This window comes from Halyomorpha halys, unplaced genomic scaffold, assembly GCF_000696795.3.
Source record: "Halyomorpha halys isolate HHAL.00 unplaced genomic scaffold, Hhal_1.1 Scaffold231.1, whole genome shotgun sequence".
NCBI lineage: Eukaryota > Metazoa > Arthropoda > Insecta > Hemiptera > Pentatomidae > Halyomorpha > Halyomorpha halys.
The window spans coordinates 965,750-974,786 of record NW_027114318.1 but is presented as its reverse complement, the minus strand read 5'-3'; positions in this window follow the sequence as shown (position 1 = coordinate 974,786).

The window sequence follows — 9,037 nt, the reverse complement described above, 5'->3', positions numbered from 1 at the left end:
ATATATAAACATGTTGTTTATTGTTCTCATTTCTTTCTAGTATTTCCTTTATATCCATATACACACATACACGTTTGTATATGGATATAAAGGGTTTACTCTTTAACTCTGATATTAAATTAGTTGCTTTCAAAGTGTAATATTCAACCATTACCACAACTTTTTTTGGTTACTCATTTTTACCAGATATTGTTATTAGATACAATATAACCGAGTCTCCTTTCATTCTTTGTTTTCGAACAATGAATAAAGGGGCTCCTTTTTTTATAACAAAAGATGAAATATAATATCTTAAAAATAACTCGAGTTTATACAAAGGATATTCGATACGTAAAACCCCTATTGTTCATATTTATCCAGTTAAGATAGTGAGCCATGATAATTTCAAAGTCCAACAAAAGCTACGAAGAATAAATAAGTTTTCAACAAAAGTTTATTTACTTTTCAATTGTTTTGCGAAATTCACTAGTCAGAGTACATTATAGTCCCTGTTCAATGAAGGAAACGCAATAATAAATTGTTTACAAAGTGAATAACCATATTTTACTTTAAAGAGCGAGACTCGAGCTACCTCATTAAAATCATAGTTTTAATCCCTTCCCCTCTCATTTTCCGTTATTCATGATGTTGAGCAGTTTTGGAGTTTGGACCATGAACACAATTAGCTTCATTAGTTTATGACTTGTTGTTAGTTCAAATTAGTTCAAACGGTAAACAGAGGCCCTTTCAATTTAAATGTCTAATAAAACTACAGACATAGTGGTCCTGAGTTCTACCCATCCCATTTCTAATTTAAAATTTTATTCTGGAAAAGAAAGCTACGTGGTAAAATTGGAATTGGCAAGCACATCTAATCAACGCTTCAACCTACTCTGGCCAACTTATTCAACTGTTGAATACTGTTTAGCTAAAAAAAAATGCTTTAATTGTAATTAGTTTTAAACTATTATCTGTTTTAATTCCTATTATAAAAATGAATGAAATAGAATATACTCCCATAATATTATATTGATTCAAAAATGGACGGTGAGTCCGAAATGTCGTCAAAATTATAATAAAAGTTTAGTAGGAGTTTATTGGGTATTTTTATTTCCAGCAAACTATTATATATAGAGATATAATCCTTATAAAAAACTAGTTATTATAAATGTAATCATGGAAAAATTTAAAAACAATTTTTTTATTTTTATTTAATAATTTATTTATTAATATTTACAAATGTATACAAATATATACAACAAGTAAATTTGCTGTAGGTGGCATAGTGACATGATACAAACATGTGGAGAATCTACCCACTAATAGAACTCCAAGAACATTTATAGAGGAGATGATCTCGAGGCCATCTTCTTTTCAGACCCCTAGGGGGATTATTAGGTAATGAAGAAGAATCCAGGTTAGAAACAAGTGGATTTGGGTGGTTGAGAAGTTTATCATGGAAAGAATGGAATCTGGTTCTCCGGTGAGCCACCACAGAAGATAACCAGATCTCGGCGTGTTGTAAAACCGCCAAAGAAGACTTATTGAAGAAAGTTAATAGTGAATATATATATATATTCTGGTGTTTGAGTATGTCAATGAAACTTTATTTGTCCTTTCTAAATTTATTGCAATATAGTTTCTGAGTTACTAAATTTAGTGTTTGAGAGTTCGTTTCATTTGTTCTGTCTAAACAAATAGCGTAGTTCATAATAGCATAACATAGTTTTTGAGTTATTAAATTAACTAGTTTTATTTATTGTATCTAAATTTTCTTTAAGGGGGAAGATGTAAAATTATAATAATATCATATGTTTCATATAGACATGGAGAGGTTTTAACAACAATTGAAACTTTAATATTATCGCGTTCTTAATAAAATGTTAATTAAACTCAGTTTTTTAAAATAACAGTTTGATGGTTTATTAGTAAAAAAACAAACGACTTTTTAAAGGTTTTTTTTTATGTAGCTCAAACCTATATAGCCTATTTCCTTAAAGAGGTATTTATTTAATAAATTAATTTTTTTTTATATGTTGTGTCACGAAATATTTATTAAGAGTTCTCAGGTCAATTTTTTATTATGTATAAAAAAATAAATAAATACTTATGCAAAGGGTTATTATAAATGAGTCAATTATAGCTGGGAGCCTAAGGTTCAATATAAATGGTTAATCCGTTCCAGGAAGAGATGAATTAACTAAACCAATATCGCCCACCGATAGCGATATACTGAGAACAAGCTGTGCTGAATTGGCAATTAACAAGTCTAAAACCACAATTCACCACCTACACTGTACAATCATTAACATAATACCAGGAACTCTGAGCTATAGTGTTACTAATATCTAATTAGGAATACACAATCTTCCAATCCCAAAAGCTGTAGTAATAAATAAACGTTAGCATACAATATTCAGGAAGATTTAAAAGTTAATATAAAAAGCTATATTAGGGCTAAAACTTTAACAAGTAAAACCTTTAAGAAAAAGGTATATAATTATTAATGTCATATTTTCTTTTTTTGTAGTAGCAATAAATATATGTATATATTTAACAGGAATTCACAAAACAAAATATCTACTTTTTATGGAAAACTTCCCATGAAATAACAGTTAGTTAAATTTATACTATAAGTGAACTTTTAAAATAAATCATAATAGACGTAAAACTACATTTTTTTTTTTTATATAAAATAGTTAATTTCCAAAAAATTTTTTTTCAATTACAAATCCAACTTGTACTTTATTAATTAAATAAACTTTAAACGATTCCTAAAAAAAAATAAAATTAATTACATAAATATTACTTTAAACAAAAGTAGTAGAATCTAATGAAATGTGATTTTAAATTTAAGTAGCTATTTTGGATATTATTTCCTCGGAAAATAATGATCAATAAAAATGAAAATATATTTTTATGTCGCTTTAGTAATTATTTCTTTGGAAAAAAAAATTTCTGTTTGGGCAGGAACCTTCGGATTCAGTATGCATTTATTACTATTATTATTACTAATCATAAGAGATAGTTGACCGTGGATGACTTATACGGGGAGAAGATCGTTGGGGGGGGGGGTGCGGTCAAAATAAAACATAAATAAGTTGAAGTAACTCATTTAATTGTGCCAACGTTTCAGCTAAAGTTTCTAGCCTTCATCAGGGCTAAGAACAGAACAAGATAACAACCAATGAATACAGAAAATAAATTATATTTTCTTTTTCTTTATTATATCTCGTATTATTATTACTAATTCACAAACTAAAAATGTAATATCTATATCAAGAAGTATTGGCCAAAATGTTTCACCTTAGAGGTAACAACGGTTTTTTTTATTTCAATTTCTAAAAAAAACAACATAAAAACACTAAAAATACTAAATTTATTTCCATATGTGAGTTACCATGAGTAATGAAATAAACTCATATATATTTTAAAGCAAAAATTAATATAACAACAGTGCGAATTTATTTAATTTAATACAGTAAATAGAACTCTTACTGAGTTAATAAAGTAAGTCAGAGATGAGAGTAAGCTAACCATTTATGAGGTGGAAACACTAAGAGCATTAGCACTGGAGGAAAATGGCTGAGTTTTGGGTGGGGGGGGGGGGTTTAGGGCCTAGGATTTACCGACCCTGACGGTTACGGTAAGGGCTAGAACACTGAGAAAATGACCATCATTGTGGAAATCGAGGACGGGTTTTCGGGACTTGAGTTGGGCAGAAGGAAATATATTAGCAGCAACTGCGTCAGATTGCTATGAGCCCATGAGGAACTGTACTTATGTAAATTATGATGTAGAATTCTGTAATATATTATTTATTTTTATCAATATTAAAGTAATAAAATTGAGCACATTCATAAAATAATCTCAAATATATGTATTTTAACAAATAACTTAAAAAGTAAATATGGAATTTCAAACTAAATATAACAATAAAATAAAAACACTGATCACATCTATACTAAAATGTACAGTATTTACATGCTTGACCTGAAGATCTTCGAGCTCGCTCTATCCTCCACGCTTAAGGGGTAAAGCAGAGCTATTCAAGATCCTGGGCGTTGCGCTCTCACTGCGTCACTGTTACTGAGCTAGTGGAGGCTGAGTAAGTGCGCAAACACTCTATACACAAGTGGAGGACCTGGTCAATGCTAGTACTCCAATTCCTAAATTTATTTTACAATAAATCTCATTACCACTTCCGTTTCAATCTCAATATCCGCAGTGGACTGTAGGGGTGAGGAGAACTGGATTACGATTGAATAAGAGGATTTAGGAAGTTGAAATGAAGTCAAAGACATAAATGAAAGAAAGGCCATAGTGTTGTGTTCTGTTGGCAACGTAATATTGAGCGTTGACTGTGTTTCTGAGGTTTTCGAATTAAAAGAATTGGATACGTTTGATGTTAAAAGGTTATTCATTTTAAGTTCAAGTACATAGGTCCAGATAGGTCTGAGGATAGCTTAATAACTATTTAGAGATGAGAGGTCATGCTAAGTATTCGGTATAGTTCGCTGAATCGCTTGTTAAGTTCTTGTCTACCAGCATATAAGCTCCAGGTAAGTCTTTTGTCTAGAGTTCATCGCACTGTATCGAATTAAGGTAGGTGATGGAATGTTATAAAATATAACAGACAGAAGCATACAATAAAATGATTAAATAAAACAAAAATAACAGGTATTTATGTCACAAATGCTTAAAAGTACCACGGTGTGGTACTATATGATACTATTCTGATATTTTCATACTTGCTGTTATTTTTAATGTTCATTGTACAAGGTGTAGCATAAGTTATGTTCAAAAATTAAGGAAGCGATAATACAGTTAATGCAGTATAAATGTTAAATATATGAAATTAACATTGACAATTATATTGAAGTATTTCTAATCTGACTTCATTTGAAATCTTTTTCTCCACCTAAAATAGCAGTGCACTAATATTAAGTATTTTTATTATTTTAAGTCAATTTTTAAATTATATTTATTTTCAAAGGAGGGTTTCATGTGTTATACTTACATTATATATAGTATAAATAAAAATGTGTATTTTAGTAATTTTAATTATTTTTCCTGAAAACACAGGTACTTTGAGAGGAGAAAAAATTTCAAATGACATAATATTAAAAAATCTAGTCTCAACTAGTTCTGTTATAGATCTCAACTTAACTAACTTAAAGTTTACATAACAACGTGTTTTTAAAATTGGAAAATCTGAGACTTATCGAACAGGAATAATTTACGATTCAATTTTTCAAATATGATATTTAAAAAGATTATATTTGCTTTTGATGAAAATTGGTTGTTGTTTATACTATGATCTGAAATTATTTAAAGTAAATAGATTTATAGTTATTACTTCCTTTTTTACACGTTTTACATAATAAAACAAAAGATTAAAAGTTATTCCTTCCCATTTCCAAATTGCACAATAGCCCGATAAGCTTTTGTGCTGCATTCAAGGACTACAACCGCTTTCATTAGTTTAACGACTAAATATGTTGAAGCAATTTATTTAAATATGTGTACATATACTCTCATAAAAAGTAAAAAAAAAATAATAATAAAATAAAATTAGTTAGTCCTAAAAAAAAAAATAATATTACGTAAAATAATTTTTTAATGTAATATTACTGGTTAATTTATTTACTACAATAAAAAGAGCGAAATAGGTTAAAAAAAACTATACCAAAGTTTTCGCTATGACGTTAAACCAAAACTAAAATATTTTCTAATAAGAACAAACATGAATATGTTACCAGTGCGGGGTACAGGGAAGTGAGAAGAGGGTAAAGGGGGTAAGAGAGAGAGGGGGGGGGGAGTCGCGTGGCGCAGAGGCCACAAAGAACAAGCAATGAATAACTAACCGAAGCACAATATTCCTCCGCTGTACCCCGACCCCGATAAATGTATTCACCAAGCCTAAAAACAAAAGGGCAACTTTTTCACACTGTTAACTATGCAGATTAAAAATGGTGATAAAAAATGGATCGGCTGAGAAGGGGTAAAATAGGACGGCCGGCATGCAAATTCTACTCAAATGGGGAGGGGGCCCAATTTCGGTTAATTATTTTCGACACGGACGTCTGCTTAGTAAATTTATGGCGTCCGAAATTTGATTGTCTTCTCCAAGAGAGGGTTTTCTAGTCGGGTCTATAAAATCCTAAACTGTAAATTCTCTTTCCTCTGATTTTATTTTATATTTCTGAAGTACTGAACTACCTCGTACAATTCAAATAATTTCGTTCATTTTAAACGATAATTAAAAAAATTTAATGAAAGTAATCTCATATCTCAGACAGGTTAATAACAAAATTATTAAATATTATGTGAGAGTGGGTAGCTCATTGGAAAGGCACTGTGCCAGTTCAAGGACGGAGCTGGGTTCGAATCCGGCAGTGCCAGATAATTATATTTTGTTTCACTGTTGCTGTGAGTCAGCCCTCCGGGGTCAACCCAGCCTCATAAAGTGGGTACCGTTAGTACCGGGATTCGGCACCACTTATGGAAGGTCAGATAAAAAAAAATAACAAAAAAGGAAAAGAAGGCAGAGAAACTAAGGTTAACTAGAATAATACTACTTTATTTCATTTCTTAATCTTCCTTATACACATTATTGGCGTTAGTTTATATGGGGAGTAAGGATTAAGACTGGCAGTATGCATTGTCATACTATAACTTTATATATTCTAATTATTACTTTAAGGTATTATTAGTTTTCATCTAAGAAATAATCTTCATTCATCAGAATATTTTAGTATATGAAAAATAGAGATATACAATTCAAATAACATTATTTTAGAAGAAAATGTCATATCCAAAAATTAGGCGACATGCAAGATAAATTAATTAGAAAGCATTTTAGTGAAGAAACGACCAAAAAGCTGATAAGTAAAGGAATTCAATAGATACATTTAACGTTCAATTTTATAGGTAAAAATAAGAGAAATTATACATTAAAGAAAGTTTGTTTAAAAAAAAAAAAGATTTAAATATTTTTAATCAAAATGAAAAGTGAATTTAAAAGGCTTCCAAAAACAATTCGTTTTATTAATTCTCACAACAAAAAACAGACATTATGAACACAGAAAACAATTCAGAATTATCGAAAACGTTTTCCATCCAGAGTAGGATAGTCTAATTCAGATCCAATATTTTAAGCTCAACAAACTTTAACGCCATTCATATCCACATCTTATCCAGTTATTCTAATTTATACAGATAGAACATCCTTATAAAAGCTGTCGGATTGAATGTCCGTCGAAGATATCTACTTAAGATATTCCTAGAGAGTTTCCTCTTCTGAGGGGAAACTTCTGGTCCAAATATTTGAACCCTCTCCGAGTCCTGACTCTATTTCTAGCCCCGGCCGACAAACTTCCCCGACCCCAGTTAAAGATCGAACAAATTTGTCTCTTTACATAGAAGTTCCTTTTTTTTTTTTTTTGTATACTTATCTCATTTTATTCGTCTCTCTCTGAGGATTTTCTAAAAATCCAGATTGTCCAACTAGTAGAAAAAAAAAAACTAACCCTTAAACTTGAACATCATCACATTAGCGGTTCGAAAGTGATGGATCTTTAATAAATAAATATTTGAAAATGATCAGAAACGTAAGGAATATGTTTGAATTTCAACTAACCTGGAACGAACATTTATAAATTATTATGCCGATAAATTATCATTGTAATAAATAAGAAATTAATTTAAGAAAAAAAATTACAATCGTACGATAGTCAATGTGAACAAGATATATGCAACAATATAACGACTATATTTTTCAATATTCATTCTTGGAAATTTACCATCTCGGTTACGCCATTGTCTTCGATTTTAAAAGGAAAGCTAAGGAAAATTATGATATTTTCCTCAGGTTTTCCTGTATTATATTCCTCTACTTCTTCTCAACGTTTTCTTCTGAATATTTTTGAACAAGCCTAAGTCGATTATTCTTTCTTAAAGAGGGCTGTTATCCAGATCAAATGTTTACAAAAATAACTCCTGCCTGTCCAATTAGTGTTTGAGAAAATATTAATTAAATTATAAACTTTTTCAAATTGGTTAACTTTTCCAAAGAAACTTCATAATTATAAGACAACCTTGAGATCAGTACCTTTCAAAGGAAGTGTACATTTTTTTTCTCTCGATACACTTTATCTTAGAACAAATTTAAAAGTATTTCTTCTTTGAGTTAAAAGAAAGAAAAAAGCTTGTTAACGAAGGTTACAGGGAAGTTTTGCGTTTGGAATTTTTCAACTCGTTATTTACTTTTTGTTTTTATAATAAGAAAACTTTACGTTTATTAATTATGTTGAAAAGAGAGAGATAATCCTCTTAGTGGCTTCTTATAGAAAACTTTAAATCGTCGTTGTTAAGTAAAAAACAATTTTCAAACAAGACTTGATTCAAAGAGAATTTTGTTTTCTTCGAAGGGCAGAGTTACCTATTAAAAACTGTAAGTAGTAAGAAACATATAAACAGATAATTGAAAAATTTTAATGCACAGAACTGTCCTAAAAATAATAATGATAATTTTTTTTTTCAAGGAGAAATCTTTAATATCTCCTTTCTGTTTATTTCTATACTTGTAACGATGTTCCTTCTAACAATCATGAAAGATAAAATAAATATAGGTTACAAGAAATATGTTATATTTGACATATGACACGCAAAGAATGTATAAAACAATATTATAAAGGTGAGAGCCACAAAACAATCAGCAAGCATTTTCAATACAAATACATTACCAAAACCATTAAGGAAGTGGTTAACTTGAAATCAGATATACAAAGATATAGTCAAAATTATGATAACATCATTAACAAAATGAATATTAAACATTACTAATTGGATAAAAATAGATAATAAGAAATAGGGGAGGAATTTGCCTCTACCCTTTTAAATAAATAAAATGAGAGTACTCCAATATGTAACAGACAAGTAGTCTATAAGAAAATAAGTTTAATTAAAAATTAAGACAATATATGTAAATTATAAAAGACATCCAAGGGAACGAGTTAGCGTAGTGAGTAATGCGTAGGGTTCATCAAACATCCGC